This window comes from Orycteropus afer, unplaced genomic scaffold (assembly GCF_000298275.1).
Source record: "Orycteropus afer afer isolate SDZICR_OR568_19922 unplaced genomic scaffold, OryAfe1.0 scaffold00207, whole genome shotgun sequence".
In the NCBI taxonomy this organism is placed as follows: domain Eukaryota; kingdom Metazoa; phylum Chordata; class Mammalia; order Tubulidentata; family Orycteropodidae; genus Orycteropus; species Orycteropus afer.
This window is the reverse complement of record NW_006921794.1, coordinates 4567584-4594852: the sequence shown is the minus strand read 5'-3', so window position 1 is coordinate 4594852 and position 27269 is coordinate 4567584.

The following is a 27269-nucleotide window of genomic DNA, read 5'->3' as shown; positions in this document are numbered from 1 at the left end:
AAAAAAAAAAAGCAAAACTTTCGTTTCTTCAATAAAGATAAACTTTTTCCTGCTAATAAATTGTAAAAGGAATTCATCACATGAGTTCTTAAACAAAGACCATTGAACACCATAATGGGCAGTATCTTTGAGCAGTTTTTGCAGAAGCTAAGAAAGATTCTTCACTTCACGGTGTCTAGTATTAATGCTTAGAAAAAAAAGACAAAGACCTAGCACTTGAAACATGATTCATGAAAGAGTTTCTGTTGGGAAAGGCTAAGTTAATGAGGACCATGTTTAGAGCTTGCTGGTGATCAAGATACGGCTGAGAACACACAGAGGAGAGACCACACGTCTATAAACTCTGTTCCTCAAATATCAATTGTCTCAGCCAGGCTTTTGACAGCAGCGAAATGACAGCCCAAAATTGGATTCTCTGATGTGATCCGGGAAAACTCCCACTCATTCAACGGTAGCTACTCGTGGCAAGTAAACTCTTGCCAGACTGAGAGGAGAATTTGGCCGTGTGAGTAAAACTACAGAAACTAAATACTCGAAATTGTAGGATGGGTGGAAGTTCTGGATGGATTTGCCAGCATTTGGCTTTATTGTGCTATGTAGAGATACTCCAAACAAAAAGTTAGCAGTATGTGGGTGTATCACTGCCCTAAAGCATGCTAAGACAAAAAGAAAATCTTTCCTTCTATGATTTTGTGTCCAAAAGCTCTTTTCACATTTTCCCTCAGCCTCTACCTACAAAGATAAATAAGAATTTGTAAGAAATTAAACCTCTACAAAATGGGATTTAGGGGGTAAATTGTCAAAGGAAGAGTAAGATTGTTAATAGCTAATAGTCTTTCAGAATGTTAAACACAGTAGAAGATTTCATTTTAGTCAGCGCCCTGGTTGTGAGTGAGAAGCGAAGCAGCCTATGGCAGTTCAAATCCGCCAGGCATCAGGCCAAGCAATGCAGCTGCAGACTTTGTCAGCTCTGGTCCCATCATTGCTCTACCAAAAAAATCTGAGTGTGGCAAAAATGAGGGTCAGCTACAAGAATAATCATTAAGGCACTACGCCACCAGAGCTCCCCCTAAGGGAATCCTCAGAACCCAAGAAAGACTTCCCGAATGATAAAAAAAGCAAAAGAATCATTGTTGCAATAATTATTTTCACATTGAAGTCTACCAAATATTGACTTCCCTGATATGAAGAAAATGAAAGAATTCTTAACTTCTAAAATAAAGAAAATATCAGTGTTCAAGAGCAAAGTAAGTGGATGTTGCTTCAGTATATTGATTGATATACAATCCAAACATATTGACTTATGTGTAATTAACAAAAGACTTTAATTATTCTGCTGATTGAAAATGTCATCAATCTCCTTCAAGTGAATTTTAATTCAGATATAATATCATTATGAGTATTATGCTCAAGTAATTTCACTTAATTAATCATAAAACTTATTCTCACATATGCCTTTAGCCTCAATAAATCATAAAATAGATGACATTTTCTTTCTAGGAGAAAATTAAAGATATCAATTTGAAGTACTTTATTTTATAGTGTTGCTTGATGTGTACTGAAATGAAAATAAATGGTGCAGAAGACATCTTTTTTTTTTCTCTCTCTCTCTCTCTCCAGTTACACAATCATATAGGATGACAATTCTTTGGTAAACATCCCTGTATCCATGAATACAGTGCTCTCATATATTAAAGGGAACATTTTGTTTTCTTAGGCTTGAGGAATATCTGTGTTTGTTTTTCTGAAACCTTGGCAGAAAAATAAGGATCAACGACTGGATGATCATTCAAACGACAAATCTTCATTAGGTTGAATTACTGAAATCAAACTATTTCAGTAATTGTCATTCTGCTCTCATCCTATATAGCAAGCTGAAATGAACAAAATAAACTTTGGGTGTAGAAAGCAGATCCCCAAAAGCCAATTAATGCTCCCAAGCTAGTTGGATACTAATTAGCAATTATTTCTGCCCGGTGATGCCCAGGCAGCCAGGGTTGCTAAATTTTCCCTTTGTCTAGGTGAGTATTTTATTTCCTAAACCACCAGAGTACACTCATTGACTAGTGATCATTCTTTCTAGGGTATTTTACAGAATACATCCCTGTACTATACTAAATGACCTCCTTTCTCATCCCCGAGAAAGATAAGTTGTTTGCAGATAAGTAGGTAGAAATTTAAGAGGGAGATTTTTAACAAATGTCACTAAGCTATAATTGAACAGTCTGAGATGGGTGAGAAAGCAAGAAGAAGGAGACACACAGGTGCAAAGAAGAGATGGTGTTTAGGAAGAGATGAAGGAAGAGAGTGAGGAAGAGACAGGAGCCAGAAAGAATGGGGTGGAATCACTCTCTTCCTGCCTCTCTCTTCTCACCCACATGAATCAGTTTGAAGTTCATGCAACAAGACCTATTTAAACCAAAACTCACTCTCCAGGAACCCCAAAATCATTTCTTGATCCTGATTCCTTCAGTAATCAAAATGTCAAGAGAACATTCTTGATCTGAAGGAAGGCAAATCTAATTTAGAGAAGATTCTAATGCATTTTTAGGATGCTTGCATTATTAAATCACTCTCATTTCCTCTAAGCACAATTTCCCTAAAATAAGTAAATAAACCCAATGGCTTTTCACCCTCCAAAGGAAAAGCTTAAGACGTGGCATAGAAATAGCAAAAGGAGCCCTGGTGGTGCAATGGTTCAACACTGGGCTGCTAATTCAGTGGCTCCAACCCATGAGCATCTCTGTGAAAGAAAGACCCAGCAAACTGCTTCTATCCCATAGGGTCTCTATGAGTTGGAATCAACTCAAGGGCAACGGGTTTCTTTTATAGAAATATCCTTTTCATTCATAAACTATGAAGACCCTTACCTTGATACATGAAAGTTTTAGGACATAGTACACCCATTAGCAAAAAATGGTTCTCATAGTTTTCCCATTTCCATGATTTTACCTTTACTGAATTAAACTTAACACTTAGTTATTGAGCATGCATTTTATCCAAGGTAGTATGCTGTGAGATACAGGGAACTCAGATATAAAATAGTCGCTCTTTCAAAAATTTTGCCCTTAACTTGGAAAACTGAAAATAGGGAATAAAGTAAGACGAGTAGACAAGATGTCAAATAATCCTAAAGAAGCAGAGCAATGTAAGGACTTGTATGGATTGAGTTGTGTCCCCCAAAGAATAATATTGAAGTTCTAACACCTGTACCTGTAAATATGACTCTGTTTGGAAATAAGGGTTTTTTTCATTATGTTAGTGAGAACATACAAAGCAGCTGCTGTTGGCTACTAGGGAGTTGATCTTCAACTCAGACTCATAAATGTCTTATAAAAACAGTCCCATATGACAGAGTAGAACTGCCCCATAGGGTTATCTTGTCTGTAATCTTTAGGCAAATGGATCACCAGACCTTTCTCCCACAGCGTGGGTTTGAACCACCAACCTTTCAGTCAGCAGCAGAGCTCTTAACTGTTTCTCCGTCAGGATTCCTTAATAGAGTAGGGTGACTACTACATTTGATCCTTTCCAATGATGTCTCATAGAAAAGGGGAAACAGACACAGGGAGACCCACAGACAGGGGAAACACAGATATCAAGGAACTTCTAAAGCTCCTGACAGAACTATTACCTTGATTTGGACTGCTAACCTCCAGACGGTAAATTCTTGTTCTTTGAAACCATGAGCCTGTAGTACTTTTGGTTATACCAGTACTAGGCAACTAAGACAGGGCCAGAAAAACATAGATAAAGTGTCAAGGAGAGAGAGGTGATATCTGGTTTCTTTGGGAAGGAGAACAGGGAGGAAAAGTTCCATTAGATCACTCAAAAATCATGTTCCAAGTGGTTCCCATGGACCAAGTCCTATGCCAGGTATGGAATCAGCACACAGAGGTGAGCAAGTCAACCAAAAGGGAAAAATAATTAAGTACCAGCTTGTATGGTAGATTTTCTTTCCCTTTTATTTCCCTTTCTATCCATTTCCACATGCTCACCAGTGCCTGGAAGTATCAGATTTACTTTTTTATAAATGAAACAGTTAAAAAATGTGGTTTTATTTTGCATTTTCCAATAACTAGTGATATTGAGAATTTTTCTTATTTCTTGTATTTGTTATCCATTCCCGTCTCTGTGATTTGGCTTTTTATATTCTTTTATTTATTTATTTATTTATTTTCTATTTTTTTCTTCTTATTAACTTGTAGGAATTTTCTTTCTTTATTTTGGATACTCACCCTTTATCATGTACATAGAAAATATCTTATTGTCCAGGGATTGTTTTTAAATCTTGTTTATGGGGTATTTTGCCTTCATGTAGTCAAATTTATCTTCTTTTCCCTTTATAGATAGTGCTTTTGATCTTTTTAAAAGTATACCTTCCTTATCCCAAGTTCGTAATTTTTCTATATGTTTACTTCTTTTCAACATGTTTTCTCCTGGTAGTTTTAGAGTTTCATTTTTCACATTTATGTATATGGAGTTAGTGTATGGTGTGACATAGTAATCTAATTTCCATTTTCTTTCTGTGCAGTAAGTTGATTGTCTCAATACGATGTGTATTATGTTGTTGTTGTGTGTGCTGTCAAGTCGATTCTGATGCATGACCTCTCTATAGGACAGAATAGAACTGTCCATATGGTTTTCCAGGCTGTAAATCTTGACAAAAGCAGACTGTCATATATTTCTTTTGTGGAGTGGCTGATGGGTTTGAACTGCTGACCCTTTGGTTGGCAACAGAGCATGTAACCACTGGGCTGCCAGGGCTTCTTAAGTATATCATAGGCTATCTTTTCCCTCACTGGTTTTGATGTCATGTCAGTAACAAACCAAGTCCCATGCCTGTTGGTTTCAACGATCCATTTATAAATCCCTCAACCAGCCTCATGCTGTTTTAATGATAGATGATTTGTAGTAAACATATGGCAAGGGGGTTATTCCTTATTCTTCTTTTTCAAAGCTGTCCTAGCTTATCTAGAACTTTATTCATCCATATGAATTTTAAAATCGCTTTGAAAGGTTCGAAAGTATTCTATGGAGGATTTAATTGGGATCGCATTGCATTTATAGATAAATATGGGGATAACTTACATCTTTAATTAGTTGTAATTCAAATGTTGAGTCTTCCCATCCATGAACGTGATTTACTTCTCATTTATTCAGATCTCATTTTCTGTCCATCACTAAAATTTTTATCATTTTCTCTGTTAAGATTGTGCATATTTTTATTATGTTTATTCTCAGGAACTTTTGGTTTTATTAATTTAATAAGTTGTACTTTGTTATACATCCATTTTATTTTATTGTAGACGTGGCAATTTCTCCATGTAATGCTATCAGTCTTGCTTTAATTCAGGGCTATATAATTAGGTCCAAATTCTCTGTGGATTGTTCCTTGTATTTGCAGGAAATTTTCCTCTGCATAGTCTTTGGATTTATTCATCTTAAATTCTATTAATTCTATTTAGTCTGACATTAATATTGCTGTGCCAGTTTTCTTTTAGATTAGAATTTTCCTGGTATATATTTTTCCTTTATTGAATATTAATCTTTCTGTGCTCTTTAACTTTAAAGACATTTCTTCTAAACCATACCTTCACATGTCGGTGGATTGCATTTTTATCTTTTTAACTCCTAAGTGCCTGTCTTTTAAAAAGTTATTTTAATCTCTTTATTTTTATTTGATTACTAAAGCATTTGGTGTAGCAGGTAGAATGTCTTCAGCCTCATGTGATAAAACATCTCAACCCATACTGGATTTAATAGTCAGGAAACTTAAGTCTCCTTTAATTAGAAGTCCAGAGGTAGGGCAGATTTCAGGTACAATATGATCAGTGGCTCAGTGAACTCAAAGACCCAGGATCTTTACACTCCTGTACTCTGCTATCCTCAGCTTCATCTAAAGCATGTCCTCGTGGCTGTAAGGAGTCTGCCGGAGGCAATAGGAACTACATACTTCTAGCAGTGGGGAGAGAAAGGCTCTCTCCTAAGCTTGGGTGAAGGAGCCCTGGTGGTGCAGTGGTTAAGCACTTAGCTGCTAAATTATAAATGTTAGCAGTTCAAACCCACCAGCCACTCCACAAGAGAAAGATATGGCAGTCTGCTTCCATAAAGATTTACAGCCTAAGAAACTCTATGGAGTGGTTCTATTCTTTCCTGTAGGATCTCTATGAATCAGAATCAACTTGACAGCAATAGGATTTTTAAACATGGGCAGTGCAAATGGTCAACATGCTTAGCTGCAAACTGAAAGGCTGAAGGTTCAAACACACCCAGAGGCTCATTGGAAGAAAGGCCTGGTTTTCTGAAAACACAGCAGTTGAAAACCTCATGGAACACAGTTCTACTCTGATACACTTGGGGTCACCATGAGTTGGAATGGACTCAGTGGCAGCTGATTTGGTTTGTTTTTTGTAACCATACAGGACAAATTATTTCCTTCTGTTGGATTTGGCCAATTTAGGACAGTTGCTTCCTGGTACCCACCCTGCACAACAGTAGTCACCAAGACAATTCTTTGTCTGATCACTCAGACATGATCATGTGGAAGAAAACAGATGCTGATGTGAGGAGTCAACCTTGTTGTTACCTACACGTTAGTACTTATTTCTGCCATCTTATCTTGTATTTCCTTTCATTTTAGGCTATTTCTTCTCTTGTCCTGCTTGTTTTTCATAATTTCCTTTGTTGTTGTTGTTATGTGCCGTCGAGTCGGCCCCAACTCATAGCGACCCCTCCTTGGGTTTCCGAGGCAGTATCACTACGGAAGTAGGATTGCCCAACCTTCCTTCCGAGGAGTGGCTGGTGGGTTTGAACCGCCAGCCGTCTGGTTAGCAGGCAAGTGTCTTAGCCACTATGCTACCAGAGCTCCCTCTATTCCAAATCTGTGTCCACTCCTTTTGTACTTACACCTAAATTTTTATCTATATACTTACATTTTTCCATCAAAGGTTAAAGTTAATACATTTCTATCTTCCTGTCAAACTAAACTAAGACTTCTGCACCCTTTAACTCCCCTCAGATTTCCCATACTCAACTCCTCTGCTATTGATTTTGATATTTTGGTTCCATTTTGTTTCAAGCACGTATTAGGAGTAGCATTGTTAGTATTCTCATTCATTTGTGTGTCAATTACTACAGTTGTTGTTGTTAGTTGTTATCTAGTTGATACTGACTCATGACAATTTGTGTGCAGAGTAGAACTTCACTTCATAGAATTTTCAAGGCTGTGCTGTTTCAGAAGCGATCACCAGGCCTGTCTTCTGAGGTGCTTCTGGGTGAGTTCGAGCTGCCAGTCTTTCAGTTAGTACTTGAGAGCTTACCCTTTGTTCCATCCAGAGACTTAATCTAGGCTACAAGTCTTTCTTACCTGACAATTTTATTTCTAGTAACAAACCTTCTAGAGTTAGGTTGTATTTTAATAGTGAGTGTTTGTTATTAGAAATAAAGTTGTTAGGTAAGGAAGACTGAATCTCCGAAACTGTTTTGGAAGTCATTTTTTACAATATCGTTCAAAATTTTAAACATTATACCCTGTAGTCCAGCATTCCACTTCTAGGAGTTTGTCCTGGAAAAATGTTTACATTCATGTACAAAGATGTATGTACAAAATATCCTTGAAGTACTGCTTATAACAGTAGTTTCCTTCAATAAGGGATGTTGTTTTTGTTGTTGTTATGTGCCATCGAGTCGGCCCCGACTCATAGCGACCCCTCCTTGGGTTTCCGAGGCAGTATCACTACAGAAGTAGGTTGCCCAACCTTCCTTCCAAGAGATGTGGTTAAAATAAATTAAAGCCATACTATAGAACACTATCCCACCACTCACCTGTCAGTTTGCCTTACTGTGGTGGCTTGCATGTTGCAGTGAGGCTGGAGGCTATGCCACTGTTACTTCAGATACCAGCAGAGTTACCCATGTTGGAAAGATTTCAGCAGAGCTTCCAGACTAAGATAGACTAGGAAGAAGGAGGAAGCCATCCACTTCTGAAAACATTGCCCAGTAAAATCCTCATGAATAGCTTTGAAGGATATCATGCTTGGTCAAGTGGAGGGTCAGCAAAAAAGGAGAAGACCTTCAATGAGATGGATTGACACAGTGGCTACAAGTATATCAACGATTGTGAAGATGGCGCAGGACTGGGCAGAGTTCCGTTCTGTTGTACATGGGGTCGCTGTGGGTCAGAGCTGACTCTATGGTACCTAATAACAAAAACAAATGAAGTCATTATAAAGAACAATATACACCCATATGTAAAAAGACTTCCAGGACCTTGTTAGTGTGAAAAATGTAAATCACAAAACAAAGGCACAGCATGATTTTATTTGTGCTATAAATTTAAATAACCATATTTATTGTTTTTTAACTAACAAATTAAATCATATGTGTGTGTAAATGAATGTGTGTGTGTGTGTGTGTGTGTATATATGTATATATATATATACACATAGAATGCATAGACAGATAAATAAGAGACTGAAGAATGAACTCAAGACTGAAAATTGTAGCCTAAGGAAACAGAGTATAAGTTGATGGGAGGGAAGAGGAGAAAAGCTAGGGTTTTCTCTGCATGTGTCTAAATTTTATAATACTTACAATTATACAATTTTATACACATGCAAAGATATATGTAAAAATATATTTTACAATATTACTAAATATATACATGCAATACTTTTATAATGTTTTCATAAACTAAAGTAATGCAGAAACTTTTGAAAATACCAAAAGGGACAAAAAAAGAAAGTTAAAATCACTTTTAATCCCACAGTGACTTTTCTAAAATGAAATTCTTATCACTATTTGTCATCATTGGTTCCTCATTTCAAACAAGAAAAAGTGCAAATGCCTGAGTATAAAATGTTTTTATTCTTATCTCCTTCCTGGCCTCATATCCTATTCTCCCTTAACTAAGAACTAAGAACCTCATGTCTGATCAAAACTTGAAACTTCCTGAATGCACCTTCTATTCCTTCTGCCTAAAATATACTTTGTCCCTGGGTGGTACAAATGGTTAACCTGTTCAGCTGCTAATTGAAAGGCTGGAAATCCCAGTTCACCCAGAGGTGACTGACAATATACTTTCAAAAATTCAGCCATTGAAAACTCTATGGAGCACAGTTCTCTCCTGACACACATGGGTCACCATGAGTCAGAGTCTACAGACAGTAACGGGTTTGGTTTGGTTTTACCTTTGTCTGTCTGACAAACTTTTTTTCCCTCTTCTGTTCCAACATAAAGGTACTTCCATTAATGCTTTTCTCTCATACTCAAACTAAAACTCACTGCTGTAGAGTCGGTTCCAAGTCATAGCGATCCCTCCTTGGGTTTCCGAGGCAGTATCACTACGGAAGTAGATTGCCCAACCTTCCTTCCGAGGAGTGGCTGGTGGGTTTGAACTGCCAGCCTTCTGGTGAGCAGTCAAGTGCCTTAGGCACTATGCCACCAGAGTTCCTTTCCTCTGCTAGACCATCAGCTATTTGAGGGAGGGGATTGACCCTTCTCATCAATGACTAGCATTATGATTGGCTCACGGTAAGCTATTAGTAGATGATGAAAGAAGAAATACATGCAAGCAAGAGAGACAGCACAAGAAAGGCACAAGAACTGCTGAGCGGCAGTGGACATACAGCTTGGAATGCACTACATTTCACTGCAGTGGATCCACATGCATCATTGCTTTCTCGAGTAACACTTGGCATGTGGGGAGCAGAAGGTTGCCCAGAGAACAGTGATGGGATCTGGGGCCAGAACCACTCTAGTGAGGAGCACATGGTTAAGTGGCTGGGAAGGGAAGTGTTCTGGTTACCTAGTGCTGCTCTGACAAGAACATACCACAAATGGGATGGCCTTAACAAACACTTAATTTTTACAATTTGGAGGCTTTAAGTCCAAGTTCCAAGTGCCAAGCTATAGGGGCTGGGTGAAAGCCCCTCAGCCTTGGGCTTCAGCTCTGCCTCTTGCTCCTGGCCCACTGAAGCTAATGGCATCTCTTCACTCAGGCAGCTACTGACTGCTAAGGCTAAGAAGCCCAAGGTCAACAAATAAAATGGCACAGTCCTGATGGTACCGAACCACACAGCAGGCCATTAATTCAAGTCCATTGAAAGTCCCATGGTAGGTAGAGCATGGCAGGCTGCTGAACAATGACACGGCTACATGCAGGGTTCAAGCATGCCATAACCTAGAGACCATTCCTCAAGGCTTCTCCTTATATACAGGAAGCAGACCACATCCCTAGAGCAACTACTCAGCTGCTCACAGTTACTTCCACCATGGAGTTGATTACCACTCTCATCATGGGGAATATTCCATCTAGCTGCCCAGCCACTCACGCAAGCTTAGCCTAGTTGACACACAAACCTAACCACCATAGGAAGGAAAGGAAGAAAATAAAGCAAGGCCAGAGCTGGGACTGGGGTGAAGGAATGAGGTTGGCGTAAGTTGGGAGGTGGAATTTGTCTTAGTAATCTAGTGCTGCTCTATCAGAAATACCACAAGTGGGTAGTTTTAAGAGCAGAAATTTATTTAATCGCAGTTCAGAAGGCCAGAAGTCAGAATTCAGATTGTAGCTCTAGAGGGAATTCCTTTTATGTCTGTTTCATCTTCTAATAGCCAGAAACCCTTGGTGTTCCTGGGCTTGTGTATTTCTCTGCCTCTCAGGTGTTGTAGTGCCTAAGGCATTTGACTGCTAACCAGAAGGATAGTGATTCAAACCCACCAACTATGCCTTGGAAGGATTTTCATCTACAACTCACAAACTTAAAAGCACGTGAGGGAATATTGTTATGGGAGCTCTGGTAGCATAGTGCCTAAGGCACTTAACTGCTAACCAGAAGGCTGGCAGCTCAAACCCACCAGCTACTCCTCAGAAGGAAGGTTGGACAATCTACTTCCATAGTAACACCACCTCGGAAACCCAAGAAGGGGTCGCTATGAGTCGGGTCTGACTCGACGGCGCATAATAACAACAGCAGTCATCAAGCTGTGCCTGTCTTCCTTCTGTATGTGCTCTGTGTCTAATATGTTCTTTTTATAACTCAGAAGTGATTAGTTTTAGGACATATTTTACACAAGTATGCCTTCTTTGACATAACAAAGAAAGCCCTATCCCCAAACTGGAATACAGTTTGGTATAGGTACAAGGGTTAGGATTCCAACACTTAGTGTGTGGGGACACAATTCAGTCCATTAACAGGGTTAAAGATAGAACAATCCAGACCATTCTCAAAGTAGTTTCCACAGTATGTAAATCAGGATTTATTTATACTGGTGTGTGGGGAGGGGGAGCTGGGGAAGGAAGCCTTCCAAGGCCAAATGTTTGAGAAACACTGGATGAAATAAACTAAACCCACTGCCATCAAGTTGATTCTGACTCACAGCAACCCTATGGGACAGAGTAGAACTGTCCTATAAGATTTCCAAAGCTGTAATCTTTATGGAAGTAGACTGACTCGTCTTTCTCCATGGAGTGGCTGGTGGATTCAAACTGTTGACCTTTTGGTTAGCAGTCAAATGTTTTAACCACTACACCACCAGAGCTCCTGGATTAAATAAAGGTAGAAATAATTTATCATAGTAAGATAGCTCAGAAACTTGAATTTGATTAAGTAATTTATGAATCTTAAAATGCAGGATGATGTACCAAATTTTCCCAACTGTATTTGATGTAATAACCTTTTGGCATGGAATAAGTAACACAATTCGTGTTCCACTGAACACAGTTTTGGTAACACCTACCTAGAATGATCGTGACCATCAAGATGACCGTGAGTCATGGTGACCCCCTGTGTGTCAGTGGCTGATTTTTGGAAACAGATCACCAGGCCTTTCTTCCAAGGTACCTCTGGGCAGACTTGAGCCTCCAACCTTTTGGTTAGTAGCTATTATGGGCTGAATCGGAGCCCCAAAAAATGTGCTGTAAATCCTAACCCCTATGCTTATGGATCCCATTTGGGAATAGGACTTTGTTATGTTAATGAGATCATTATCAGTGTAAGATGTGTCTTAAGCCACTTTTGAGATATAAGAATAGCTTAGACACAGAAACAAGGAGGTACAAATGGAGAAAGATTGATGTCACATGGAAATCACTGAGGAAGCAGGAAAGGGAAGCTGAAAGAGATAAGGATTTCCCCCCAGAATAAACACAAAAAGTCTTGCCCCAGAGCTAGCACCCTTAATTTGAACTTCTAGTCTTGTAAAGTGTGAGATAAATAAATCTGTGTTCGTTAAAGGCACACATTTGTGGTATTTCTGTTACTGCAGCACTAGGAAACTTAAGACAGCAGCTGAGCGTGTTAACCAATTACATCACCCAGAGTCTCTCCCTGCCTAGAAGGTTGTTGTTGTTGTTGTTGTTATGTGCCGTCAAGTCGGCCCTGACTCATAGCGACCCCTCCTTGGGTTTCCGAGGCAGTATCACTACGGAAGTAGGATTGCCCAACCTTCCTTCCGAGGAGTGGCCGGTGGGTTTGAACCTCCAGCCTTCTGGTTAGCAGTCAAGTGCTTTAGCCACTATGCTACCAGAGCTCCTAGAAGGTATTATGTGTAATAACCAAAGTCTGCCAGTGGAGTGTCAAAGATAGGTTCCTCATGCACTGAGTGCCTAGAATGTGTCCAGGAAAAGTGGCATTAAAGTGATAGTCCTACAAATGAGGAAATACATTTTGATCATTTGAAACCCTTGCCCAAAGTGATCGCACTGTGATTCCAACCAAGGTCCTTCTCATTACAAAACTACCTCTCAACCCACTCCAATTCACAGCTTCCCAAGAGAGTGAGAACATCATTAAAGTGAAATCTGTGCTGTGGAAATAATGGGGTTATTTTCCTACCCCTCATTAATGCCTAATCCATACTGGAAAGTGGCTGAGATTTGAAACAAAGCAAAGGCATCAAGCTGCTTTCTCATTGTGGAAATAAATCTGTTTAATACATATGAAGCACTCCTGGTTAAATGTTTACCTTTTGAACCCTACACTGAAGGAAATGGTTTCTTGAAGCTTTGGCTAATCTTTTAGCAAACTGTCAAACTAAAAACTTGGGTGCTTCTTGATGAGGATTTTAACTTGCACTATTGATTATAGTGCAGCTAGAAACCATTTTCAGTCTTATCTTCATATGATTTAATTGACATTGAGAGGTATTTTAATTGAAACATTAGACTCTCTCCTTAGAACTACCCTTTGTTTCTAGCAAGGCAATCTAGCTTTTATGCTTTTAATCGCCATCTGTTGTTCAATAAATGTCAAATCATTCCTAATGGCCTTTCTAAGCATAGGGTTGGGTTTTTTTAATTTGCTTTTGTACTCTGTGTTCGTTATGGGCAAATGAGTCCTTGCCATAAAAGAGTGCCATTTCTCATGGTGCTTCAGTCCCGTTAGAAGGAAAAAGTGATTAGAAATAAAGAGACAAGAGAAATGTTTCGTCTTCTTCTTCTTCTTCTTTTTTAATTCTTCCCAGCAGTAGAGAGATTTAGAAAGTCTATAAAAATGTTTCCTCTCAGCAGTACTGGTGATTGTAGTCCTGTTCAAAACATAAAAGGAACAGAGACCTCCAGAAATCTTTGAGAGTCACTTGAATTTTCTGAAATGATAGATACTGAATACATAAAAGAAGGCAGGTGAAAGATGAAATCCACTGGACACAGTCAAGTAAGTTCAAGGTGCACAAAGAGCACTTGACTTCCTAAGCCAACAGGCCTGGTTTCATTTTACTCAGTGAGTATTTTGTAGGTGCGAGAAGTCCATTTCCCAAGACCTCCTTGACCTCTGAACTAAGCTAACCTTCTTGCCAGAGTTGGAGGAAGACGATAACAATTGACTTTAAATGATGTTTGATGATGTGAGGGAAGGAGAGAAACTCCCTAGGGATATACAGAAAATGATTGCAAATTATTCAAGTTTTTTTTCTCCCACTTTAGGTTCCTGACATCAAATACCCTCTATGAAAGGTCATCTCTGAAGGTTAAGTAAGCAAATGACACCAGCTCTTTAGTGTCCTGGAAGGCCTTGTAGATAAGGATTATGTTGCTGCTGGGTAAGAAGGGGGAGCAATGATTTGAGACGTGTGTGGCAGGTCACAATCTGCTTTCTAAGAATGAGTGTGCTTGATTGCTTGGACCACTATTTGAAATATTCTCCAAGGGCTGGGAGAAGTATATTCTAAAAGGTAATTAGAATTGGTTGAAATACAGGGCTATAAATGGGGAACTGGCGTGATTTTATAAGAAACAGATCATAATTCAACATTCTAATGACTTTTTCTTTGGAGAAGGTCAGTAAAGCTATTAAGAAGGGAAGTGGGCATACAGAATTCTCTGTCCCAGACTGTGACTGAACTTTGAACAAAGTACCTCCATCAGGATTCCAACTCTAATTACTGGGCTGGCTGCCTCTTCTTGGGATAAATGCTGAGAGGGGCTAAATGGGGTTTGACAGCCCTTCTGCATTTTTCTAGCTCTCGTCTCCCAATGGGACATGAATAAAGATGCTAAGGAGTTCATTTTTTCAGGTGCAATGGCCAAAAATACAGTGAATTATTATAAAAATTAAAATCCCCCAGACCCAGGTGGAATTTCCCATCTCAACAATGAGATGAGGCTTACCAGCAGTCTATCAACCTGCCCTCACCTTGAGACTTGGGTAAATACTCCAAGATGGACCATGTTATGGATTGAATTGTGTTCCCCAAAAAGATATGTTCAAGTCCTAATCCTTGGTAACTGTGAATGCAACCTTGTTTGGGAATAGGGTCTTTGCAGATGTTATCAGTTTGGTTAACATGTCATGTATCCTTATCTAATCTGAGTGGTGTCTTTATTTAAAAAAGGAGAAACACAGAAAGAGAGAGAAAGACGGAAGATTGCTATGTGAGAATAGTTACGCAAGCCAAGGAACACCTGTGAGTGGGAGAGACAAGAAAGGATCTTCCCCTAGAGACTTTGGAGAAAGCATAGCCCTTGACAACATCTTGAATTTGAACTTCTAGGCTTTAGAACTGTAAAACAATGATCTTCTGTTCCAGAACTGCAAGACAATGAACTTCTATTCTTATAAGGCACCCAGTTTATGATGTTCTGTTACTGCAGCTCAAGGAGACTAATACAGATCACGTGGCCACAGTGAGATTTACAAGTGGGAGCCCATTTACAGTGCTCCAATTTGCAAACTAAAGGCTGGATAATTCCACAAAAAGCCCACTTCTCTCACTGCTGCTTTGTGTTATATGCACACAATTCCTAGACAGTTAAGTCTAGACTCTCTTAGGCCAGGGAATGTGTCTAATCATTTTACTTTCCACTCCCCATCACTCAATACTCAAAATAGTGCCCATAGCCTCAACAAGTATTTGTTAAATTAAAAAAAAAAAAAAAATTACTTTCAGACTTTTAAAAGAAAAATGTAATGAATGAATCAATTGGAGTTGGAAAAAAAAAAAGTCTATTGAGTGAGAAAACTGTTCTTGAACATGGGACACCCAATCTGAGAGTCTGGAGTTTACAGTCACAATGCCTTTTCTAAAGCTTTAGAAGAGGAAGAATTTTGCCCTTTACTTTGATTATTTAATCACATCTAATTTTCCTTTTGTTTTGGGTTCTGACTGCTAACTGGCTTATCTTGATTAGAAGAGTGTTGCTAATTCATTTACTTATCAAAGTAAAACTTGCTTAAGATTCTGTTTCTTATAAATGGCTTCCTGCCTAATTTTTGTTTGGCTTTGCCCAGGGAAGCCATTTTAATTTTTGCCTCTATTAAAAAAAAAAAAAAATTTTTTAGCAAAAACAACTTTAGAACAGCTTTAAATTCCTTTCAAATTATCCCCTCCACCCAGTTGATACCAGAAATTTTTATTTTTGGTATTTCCTTCATATATTCCCCCTGCTTTCTCTAGGGACCAGCATACCCCCTATTCTTTTGTTCCTCAAGGAGTCCATGAATGACTCAGTGTAAATATGGCCCAGGACCTGTCCTTCTCTAAGCCTATGTTAATGACCAGATTCATGTTAATAGAATCATATGTCTAGCTGCAGCTCCCTTTGAATGGCCTCCCCTCCAAACTAAAATATTTGGCTATTGTACTATGATTTAAGGAGCTCTAGTGGTGTAGTAGATAAGGTACTTGGCTGTTAACCAGGTCTGTGGTTCAAACCCACCAGCTGCTCTGTGAAAGGAAAATGAGACCATTTACTTCCTTAAATATTTCCAGCCTCAGAACCCAATGGGGGTTGTTATGAATCAGAATCAACTTGATGGCAGTGGGTTTGGTTTGGTTTTGGGGGGGGGGGGACTCTGACATAAGGAGCTCTGGTGGTGTAGTGGTTAAGGCATTTGGCTGTAACCAAAAGTTGGTGGTTTGAACCCATCAGCTGCCCCTGGAAAAAAGATGAGGCACTCTGCTTCCATAAAGATTTACTGCCTTAGAAACCCAATGGGGGACTCTATGAGATGGAATCAACTCAATGGCACTGAGTTTGGTTTTGGTTTGGTGCTTTGACATGGAATCAAAGTGCTCTCAAAAGTCAAAAGTGGAGGAACAAGAAGGAAATATATCTTTGAGCCATCATATCTTCCCTGTAATTTTAATTAGCATTACTTCAATAATTAAAATTTCTGTATTTATATATGACCAATATTTGCCTTGGTAGCATAGTGCCTAAAGGCATTTGACTGCTAACCAGAAAGTTTGAGGTTCATATATTATGAAGATAGGTGTCTCATGATTGATTACATACCCTATATCATATTCTGGGTCGCTATGAGTCGGGGCCGACTTGACGGCACATAACAACAACAACAACAACAACATATCATATTTTATGAGTATACACCCACTCCTCATTTATACAGGTGATCCAACAGAATGCAGAAATTACCAAACAATATCATTAATATCACAGAGAAGTAAAATTATGTTGAATGTAATTTTTAAAAAACCACAGTAGTACAACAGTGAACTTCCAGAAATTCAAACTGGATTCTGAAGACTACATGGAACAATTGATATCATTACTGATCTCAGATGGATCTTGACTGAAAGCAGAGAATACCAGAAAGATGCTAACCTGTGTCTTGTTTTACTATGAAAATGCATTCAATTGTGTGGGTCACAACAAATTACGGATAACATTGCACAGAATAGGAATTCCAGAACACTTAATTGTGCTCATGAGGAACCTGTACATAGACAAGGAGGCTGTCGTTCAAACAGAACAAGGGGATACTGCATGGTTTAAAATCAGGAAAGGAGTGTGTCAGGGTTGTATCCTTTCACCATACTTATTCAATCTGTATACTGAGCAAATAATCCGAGAAGCCGCACTATATAAAGAATAATGTGGCATCAGGATTGGAGGAAGAGTCATTAACAACCTGTGATATGCAGATGACACAACCTTGCTTGTGGAAAGTGAGAATGACTTGAAGCACTTACTGAAGAAGATTAAAGACTACAGTCTGCAGCATGGATCACACTTCAACATAAAGAAAACGAAAATCCTTACATCTTGACCAATAAACAACATCATGATAAATGGAGAGAAGACTGAAGTTGTCAAAGACTTCGTACCACTTGGTTCCACAATCAACACCGATGGAAACAGCAGTCAAGAACTCAGATGACGTATTGCACTGGGCAAATCATCTGCAAAAGACCTGTTTAAAGTGCTGAAGAGCAAAGATGTCTCTTTGAAAACTAAGATGCCCCTAACCCAAGCTGTGGTGTTTTCAATCACCTCATATGCATGTGAAAACTGGACAATGAATAAGGAAGACTGAAGAAGAGTTGATGCTTTTGCGTTGTGGTATTGGTGAAAAATACTGAAAGTACCATGGACTGCCAGAGGAGCTAACAAATCTTTCCTGGAGGAAGTGTAACTGGAATGCTCCTTGGAAGTGAGAATGGCTAGACTTCATTTCACCTACTTTGGGCATATTGTCAGAAGGGACTATTCCCTGGAGAAAAGTATCATGCTTGGTAAAGTGGAGGGTCAACAAAAGAGGGAAAGGCCCTTAATGATACGGATTGATACAGTGGCTGGAAAGATGGGCTAAGGTATAGCAAAGATTGTGAGGATGGTGCAGGACTGGGCAGTGTTTCATTCTTTTGTATGTAGGGTCACTGTGAGTCAGAGCCAACTCTGATGGCACCTAAGAACAACAACAATATGCAGACTCAGGTTTGATTTCCAACCAAGGCACCTCGTGCACAGCCACCACCTGTCTGTTGGTTGAAGCTTGCGTGGTGCTGTGATGCTGAACAGGTTTCAACAGAGCTTTCAGACCAAGAGAAATTTGGAAGAAAATTTTTCAATCTTCTTTAGAAACTCAGTCAGTGAAAACTCTATGGATCTCAAAGATGCACTCTGCAACTGATCATGGGGCTGACGCAAGACCAGGCAGCGTTTCGTTTGTAGGTCCTGTCACGTGTATGTTGGGCTTAGCTCATAGCTTGTTGCTTGTGGGGTATGCAGTCACACCCTAGAGATGGTTGTGTGAAACCTAGATAACAATGTTGTTGTTATTATTAGGTGCCTTCAGATTGGTTGTAGCTCATAGCAACCCATGTATGAGACAATGAAACACTTCCCCATTCCTGAGCTATCCTCACAATCATTGCTATGTTTGAATCCATTGTTATAGCCACTGTGTCAAATCATCTCATTGAAGGTCTTTCCCTTTTTCACTAACCCTCTAGCAAGCATGAGTCCTTCTTCAGGGTCTGGACATATCCAAAGTACTTGAGATGAAATCTCACCATCTTTGCTTCTAAGGAGAATTTCGGCTGTACTTCTTCTAAGACCGATTTGTTTGTTCTTCTGGTAGTTCATGGCAAATTCAATATTTTTCACCAAGACCATCATTTAGATGCATCCATTCTTCTTCTGTCCTCCTATTGTCCCCCTTTCACATGCATATGAGGTGATTGAAAATACCATGTCTTGAGTCAGGTACATGTTAGTCCTCAAAACGCATCTTGGCTTTTGAACGCTTTAAAGAGATATTTTGCTGCAGATTTGTCCAATGTAATACTTTTTGTTTGGTTTCTTAACTGCTGCTTCCATGGGCATTGATTGTGGATACAAGTAAAATGAAATCCTTAACAACTTCAATCTTTTCTAATTTGTCATGAAGTTGCTTATTGGTCCAATTGTGAGGGTTTTTGTTTTATGTTGAGATGTAATCCATACCGAAGGCTGTAGTCTTTGATTTGCTGCCTTAATTACTCTACAAAGATTTTTATTGTGAGAGGAGACAGAAGAGCTTTTCCAGTCTGCTGCTGTTAAGAATTGTAAAGGTTAAGTCCTCCAGTAAACTATGATTAGAAAAAAATCAACTGTATAACTGCATTATCACTGGCTATATTTAGCAGACTAGTGATTTCCCGAGTAAGCTGGCATCTCTGCCCTGAAGCCTTCTTCAGCCCCTCAGGAAGTCTCCTGGACAGAACACATGATGCTCCCCAGTCCAGCACCAGCAGCAGGCCCATAGGGTCCAAAATATCTCAAAATATCTCAGCATCTCACATAATAAAAAGGAGTCCACCTCCAAAAGGAAAAGACAGAAAAGAAAACGACTTACTATATAATGGTTGGGTGAGATAGTTCTGGTTCATAAAACAAAACTATTATATAAAATCCCAGCATGATTTTTTGTCCCTTAGGTTCATGTAAGGTACAGCTCCATTTCTGAAATTGCTCAAGACCCAGCAGCAAGTGGTCTGAGATAGAAAGAGAGGCAGAAATTGTGTCTCCCACAGACTGTGGGCTCCCTTTTCTGTGCTTTTCTTCCCTCCAAGGAGCCCCTTTCTCCTTCCATATCATTCTTCTGTCTTCCCCTCCCCTCAAGAAAACAAAGTCATTTGTCAGAATGTTTGTCATTTATATTATAAGGAAACCTAGAATTCACTTGTGCTAGGAGATGAAAAACTATTTAAATAATGATAGATGGGTGGATGGATGATAGATGATGGATGATGGATGGGTAGATGGATAGACAGACAGACAGACATGTTAGATAGATAGATAGATAGATAGATAGATAGATAGATAGATAGACAGACAGATAGATTAGATAAAGAGCTGCCATCAAGTTAACTGCAACTCATGGCAACCTTATGTACAAGAGAATGAAATGTTGCTGAGTCCTGCATCATCCTCACGATCTTCAACATGTTCAAGTCCATCACTGGGGCTATTGTGCCAATCCATCTCACCAAGGGTATCTCTTACCCTTACTGGCCTTCTACTTCACCAAGCATGACGTCCTTTACTATTGATTGATACCTCCTGATGAAGTGAGTTGGACAATGTTATTTTGTGATCATTGGTCTGAGAGCATTGCTGAAACCTGTCCACCATGGGTGAACCTGCTGGTATTTGAACTACCAGTGGCATAGCTTCCAGCATCACAGCAACATGTAAGCCAACACAACACAGCACAGCAATGTGACAGACAGGTGAGGGTAATAGTAATACAAACCAAACCAGTTGCCACCAAGATGATTCCAACTGATGACAGCTCGATGTGTATAGAATGGATCTGCACTCCATAAGGTTTTCAAGGCTGTGATCTTTGGAAAGCGGATCACCAGGCCTTTCTTCTGAGGTGCCAGTGGTTGGGTTTGAACCATTTATCTTTACATTAGTAGTCAAGCACTTAATTGATTGTGTACCCAGGGACTCACTAGTGAGCACTTAATGTGCCAAGAACACATGCCTCAGATACAATTTATTTAAACCTCACAACTTCCTATTGAGATATTTTGCTATCATTTAATCCCCTTTTAGGACCTCTGGTGGCATAGTGCCTAAGGCATTTGACTGATAACCAGAAGGGTGGCCACTGGTTCAAACCCACCAACCACTCCTTGTAAGGAAGATTGGACAATATACTTCCATAGCGATACTGCCTCAGAAACCCAAAGGGGGTCACTATCAGTTGGATCAGACTCAATGGCCCAGACTTTAGTTCAGTTGAGTACTCCCTGGAGGATCTCTCATGCTGCAGTGCCTAAGGCATTTGCCTCCTAACCAAGAAAGTTGGTGGTTGAAACCCACCAGCCACTCTGCAGAAGGAAGATGGGGCAATCTACTTCCATAAAGACTTATTGCCTTGGAAGCCCAGTGAGTGTTGCTATAAGCCGGAATCAACCCAATAGCAGTGGGTTTGGTTTTTTGGTTTGTTATTACATGTAGAAGTCCTGGTGGCACACTGGTTAAAGCACTTGCTAACCTAAAAGTCACTTGTTTGAACCCACCACCCTGTCCACAGGAGAAAATCTGCTTCCATAAACATTACAGCCTTGGAAACCCTATGGAGCAAATCTACTCTGTCCCAGAGGGTTGTTATAAGTTGGAATCTACTCAAAGGCAATGGGTTATTGGTACTCCCTGGAGAGGAACAGCAGGTGATATAGATCCAGGGGGTATTCTGAAGTCTGCCATTTCTGACTCTGTGACTGTCAGCTATCCCCTTAATGCAGGGAGCCACACCTAGGGGAAGCATTCCACTTTGAGCACAGATATTATGAAAGACTGTGACTCTGCTGCAGCCCAGATAGGAAATGTTTAAGGGTAAGTGGAAATTGGATGGATCTGTGACAGCCCTTCCAGCAAGTACAAAGTATTTAGATATCAATTTCTTCCCTTGTCTTCAAAATTCCTTAATTTACTTATGCAGTGCTCCCTTGTGGTCTTCAAGCTTTTTATTTCTTGTCTGCCTGTTTAAGCCTTGTGAAGTGCTTAAGACCCACAAACAGAGGTGCTTGTGTGTGTGTGAGAGAGAGAAATTTAAACTATGTTCTCTCCAGGCACCCAATTGCATTGTCTCTTCTGGGCATGGAGGCATTGGTGGTACAGTGGCAGAATTATCACCTTCTATTCAAGAATCCCATTCCCATCCAATGCAGCTCACATGCAGCCTCCACCCATCTGTCAGTGGAGGCTTGTGTGTTGTTATGATGCTGAACAGGTTTCAGCAGAGTTTCCAGACTAAGATGGACTAGAAAGAAAGGCTTGGCGATCTACTTCCACAAATCAGTCAATGAAAACCCTATGGGCCACAGAAATCTGGTCTGTAGCCAATCATGGAGATGGAGTGGGACTGGGTAGTGTTTCATTCTGCTGTGCATTGGACTCCATGAGTCAGGGTTGATTTGAAGGCAGCTAACAAAAGACAAAACAACTCTGGGTATATTTCGCAGCAGGGCTTCTGTGGATCAGAGAACCAATGTCCTGTTTCCAAGATGCACCCTGACTCATTACAGAAATCATACTCAGGCACCTTTGGAGTACAGACTCTGGAGGGGCACCAACAGTAAGGGGGAAAAGTGTTGGAGCCAGACTGTCTGGGCTCCTATACCAGATCTGTCACTTACAAGTTGTGTGACTTCAGGACACTTCCTTAGCCAAACCTCTCTGGTCCCAAGCGTAATATCTGTAAAATGGGGAGCACCCATCTGTCAGTTTGTCACGCTGTGGTGGCTTGCATACTGCTGTGATTCTAGAAACTATGCCAACAGTATTTCAAATACTAGCAGAGTCATTTGTGGTGGACAGGTGCAGTGCAGTAAATTCCTTAATATGGCCCTTTTAGCCATAACCTTTGTAACTCCCACTCAATGACTGTGTGCGACCATGCAAATGTGAGATGCTTGTGGCCCACCAAGAGGATCAGATAGCTTGCTAATAATATAAATAAGGTGCAAGGCCCCTTGTTGGGTGCCATGCAAAAAACATATATGTAACACTAACATGGGGATTGGTCAGTTTTGCCATCCTGCTAGGCTTAGAGTAAGCCATCCCAGAAACAGAAAGGGGAGGGGGACTCTCACTACCATCAAGAAAGAAGAGCCAGAAGAAGAGGGCAGACCTGAGATCCTTGCACTGAACCTCCTCAATCCAGGAGACAGAGAGCTGTGACACACAAGATAGTGAGAGATGATGAGCACCAGCAGTGGAGAAACAGTGGTGGCAGAGGCAGCAGAACCAAGAGACTGACACAAGACAGAGTGGTGGGCTTTCCACAGGATAAGAAAGTTGAATGTCTTCAGGCTGAGGCTTACTGGCAGAGTGGGGTACCTTCAGGCATTTATCAGCAGAGCTGAAAGAGCTCTGAAACACCTGTCCATGTAGGGCCAAGCAGAGAGGCCAAGGGGCCAAGGGCCAGAGAGAGACCTGCCTTTGAGCATGGCTGAGGGGAAGCTGTCCCGATAGAATAACTGTACCCTGAGTATTCCTGATCCTGAATTGTAACCTGTTACTTTCCTAACAAACCCCATAATCATGAACATTGTCTGTAAGTTCTGTGTGACCACTGTGATGGATTAGTGAACCCAGCAGAGATGTAGAGAATGTCATGGGAGGGATGATTGGTGTCAGAATTAGCAAAAAGATTGGAGGGTAGAAGCATGTCTGACCTGCACCTCATAGGAATCAGCCTTGTTGATCTTGATCCTCCTTCCACCTTGTGAAGTTATAGGAGGTCAGATGCCATTTTTACAACAGATTTCATCAGAGCTTGCAGACTAAGACAGACTAGGAAGAAAGACCTAGTGATTCAGTTCCAAAAATTAGCCAGTGAAGACCCTGTAGATCACAACTATCTTATAGGGTTGGAAGCTGAGACCAATAGTTGGAAGGCACTTAAAATAAACAGTGGCCACAATAACTGACTCAAGCATACAAACTACTATTGAGATGGTGTAAGACCAAGACGGTGTAACCTTTTGTTCTGTTGTCCATGAAATCACCATGATTCAAAACTGACTCAATGGCAACTGACACTTACAATGGGTAAGGTTGTTGTTGTAAGTATAAATGCTTAGACCAGTGCCTGGCATGTACCAAGAGTCAATAAGTGTTAGCTATATATAGCTATAGGAACAGCTACCAGCCCCCTAGGGCCCTGCTATCTCCTCCAACCCTTGTTCTGCTCCAGCTCAGATTAGAGCACTGGTTGTTTTTGCTATAGAGTGCAGAGGCTCACAATTACACAGGCAGATTAGTAGCTACCCTTGTTGGAGACAATCAGAAGTTACAAGGTTCCTGGGTGAGGCTGGCACTTCATTAAGCTTTCTTCCTGGAGTAACTTAAAATTGAAAAAGCTGTCTGAAGCATCTTGTGTTTAGAACAAATATTCTTCATTTATCCACCACATATTTATGGAGAACCTCTTAAAAATAGTAGCCAATGCTGTATGAAACACTCACTGTACAAAGCCAGTGTGAGGCACTTTCCATCCATTCTCAACCATGCTGTAAGGGAAATACTATTGTTCTTTCTGTTTTGCATATGATGGTCAGAGAGGTAAGGTCACTTGCCTTGGGTCACACCATTAGTGTACTACAGAGCTGAAATTCTATCTACCTAGTCAGTCCAACTCCCAAAAACCACTGCCATCGAATTGATTGTAGCGACCCATAGAGTTTCCAAGGCTGTAAATCTTTATGGAAGTAGATTGTCTCATCTTCCTCCCACAGGGTAGCTTATGGGCTTAAATTGCCAACCTTCTGGTTAGCAGCCAAATGCCTTAACCATTTAGCCACCAGAGCTCCTTAGTCTAACTTCAGAGCTCAGCTTTTAACTATGTGGCAACTTCTCTCATGTCCAAAGAACTTAGCTCCAGATCTGAGTCTGGTAGTCTGTGCTTTTTCTCTCCACTTCCTCCCTTATGCATGAAATGACCAGTTAATCAGCTGCCGTAGAGTCAACTCTAACTCATGATGAGCCCATGTGTGTCAGAGTCGAACTTTACTTCATAGGGTTTTCATTGGCTGATTTTTTGGAAACAAATTGTCAGGCCCTTCTTCCAAGATGTTGTTGTTGTTGTTGTTATATGCGATCGAGTCGGCCCCAATTCATAGCCACCCCTCCTTGGGTTTCCGAGGCAGTATCACTACGGAAGTAGATTGCCCCATCTTCCTTCCGAGAAGTGGCTGGTGGGTTTGAACCTCCAGCCTTCTAGTTAGCAGTCAAGTGCTCTAGGTAAATTTGAGCTACCAACCTTTTGGTTAGCAGCCGAGAATATGAACTATTTGCAGCACCTGAGGAGTCCAACCATAAAATAGGCAGTTGCAAGTCACCACCTCCTTTCTCCCCAATTCATAGAAAAGTCCCCAAGTTCACTGAAACCAGAAGGCAGCAATGTTGAAGTGGGAATTGCTGTTTAACCACAAAAATCTAGGCTTCAGTTTAAACTTTGCACACAAAACTCTAATCTCTCTGACACCACATTCAGACAGAATGTGTAAAGAGAGGCTTCCTTGTTTTCAAACTATACAGATGTAATTGTGATAAAAATTGTCTTGGGTGTGCCTGTCGTAGGCATTTTCTTTTTTTTTTTTCAATCTGGGTAGATATTTTGGACTGTTTCAAGTAGAGAAAGACTTTAGAATCCTTTTTTTAGAGAAATGAAATCTTTTGTTTATTGTAATTAGCAGTGAGTATTTTGTCAACTGAACAATAACACTAGGCTAAAAGTACAGATAATGTAATTACAGAGTATTCAAAGGGTCTCTAAAAATATTCATACTGACATCAAGTCAAATCATGTCCTCCCCACTCACATACCCACAAAGAATGAGAGGACACATGGTGCTGGGTAATTGAGCTATAGAATATCTATTCAAACTCAGTGAAATCACATAGCTAAGACCCTATGCAGTGCTTTGAAATTTTTATTAATAAAAAAATCTGCAGAGCTAATTGGTTTGTTGTTGTTGTTGTTGTTTTGTTTTTTAGCCACAGGCTCAGACTTGCAACCCAGAGGGATCTTTTGAATACAATGCTATTCTGGGCCCTGGGTCTCTTGAGGCCTCCAGAATCTGACAGGTTAACACTCATATCTGTCCTGAGTTGTAAGTACCTAGGTTCACAGGATCCCCACCTCCTCTCAGTAGGGAGGCTGCTTCCTCCCCAGCTAGAAGATACAAGGGCATGGGGCTCTCTCCTCTCTCCCAGATGCCTGGTGCAAGCTGTGGGAAGCTTTCTGGCTCCTCTCCAGACTACATCCCTACTCATGTTGCCACTTCACCAGGCCCACATCTCTCAGCTTGTTCCTTAAGAGGCACAACCTCAAGGCCCCTCGATGAGCAGCCCAGTGGTTGTTCCAAAGCATGTGTTCTCAGGACTGGTGCTTGGCTGTGGGGTGTGGCTCTGCTTTGTGCTAGGCTTGAGACTTTGCTGAACCTAGACCTCTCTGAACCTCAGTTTCATCATCCATTGGGTGGTGCAGTGTAGTAAATTACTTAGTAGGGCTTTTCTACCCGTAAGTCATTGTAAACTCAGTGGTGGAATGAGCAACTGAGGAGCTCCTGATTGTAAATGTCATCCACCTGGGTTATTTCTGTTGGGCGTGGCACAACACAATGTTATGGGAGGCTCACTCTCAGGTGCTTAGAATTCTGTTGTTATGATTGGTTGGTTTGGCCACTCTGCCAAGCTCAAAAAGAGACCTCCTAGAGGCAGAACTCTCTCTGACTGCTGGTTAAGAAAGACTTGCTGCTGAAAAGAGACACCCACCCCTGAAAGAGACACGTGCTACTGGGAAAGAGATGCAAGAGACATGCATTGCTGAGTAAGACACCGAGGGACATGCATTGCTGGGAGAGAGACTGTGAGAGACTTGGCTGATAGACGGTGGGCTGGGGAGAGAGACTGAGTATTTTTCGAATTGTAGCCTGGTGGTTCCCTAATAAACCTCATAATCTGTGAGTTCTGTGTGGCCACTGCAGTGAATTATCGAACCCAGGAGAGAGGTGGTGGGGGCTCTGGGAGGAATGGTTGGTGAAAGGGCTGGAGGGAGGCAGCATGTCTGGCCTTGCAATAATAATAGGCCTTGGACTATTGATGGCGATTCTGCCTTCCTCTTGTGGGGTTCTAGGAGGTCAGAATATGTGGCCTCCCTGTCCTTTTTGTAGGAGACGACAGTAGTACTTGTCTCACAGGGTAATTGTGAGATTAAACCAGTTGCCATTGAGTCAACTCTGATCCATGGTGACCCCATGTGTGTAGAAGTATGTGCCTCAGGGTCTTCAGTGGCTGAGTTTTCAGACATAGATGGCCAGGCCTTTCCTCTGAAGAGATTCTGGGTTGACTTTTGTTATCAGCCTTTTGCTGGCAGTCAAACACGTTAAACAGTTTTCACCAGTCAGATACTAATTGTGAGAATAAATATATAAAAATGTATGGCCAATGCTCACTAAATTTAAGTCTTCTTTGTTTCCTTCCTCTTCTATGTAGTTTTTCCTTTTTTCCCTAATGGAATTAA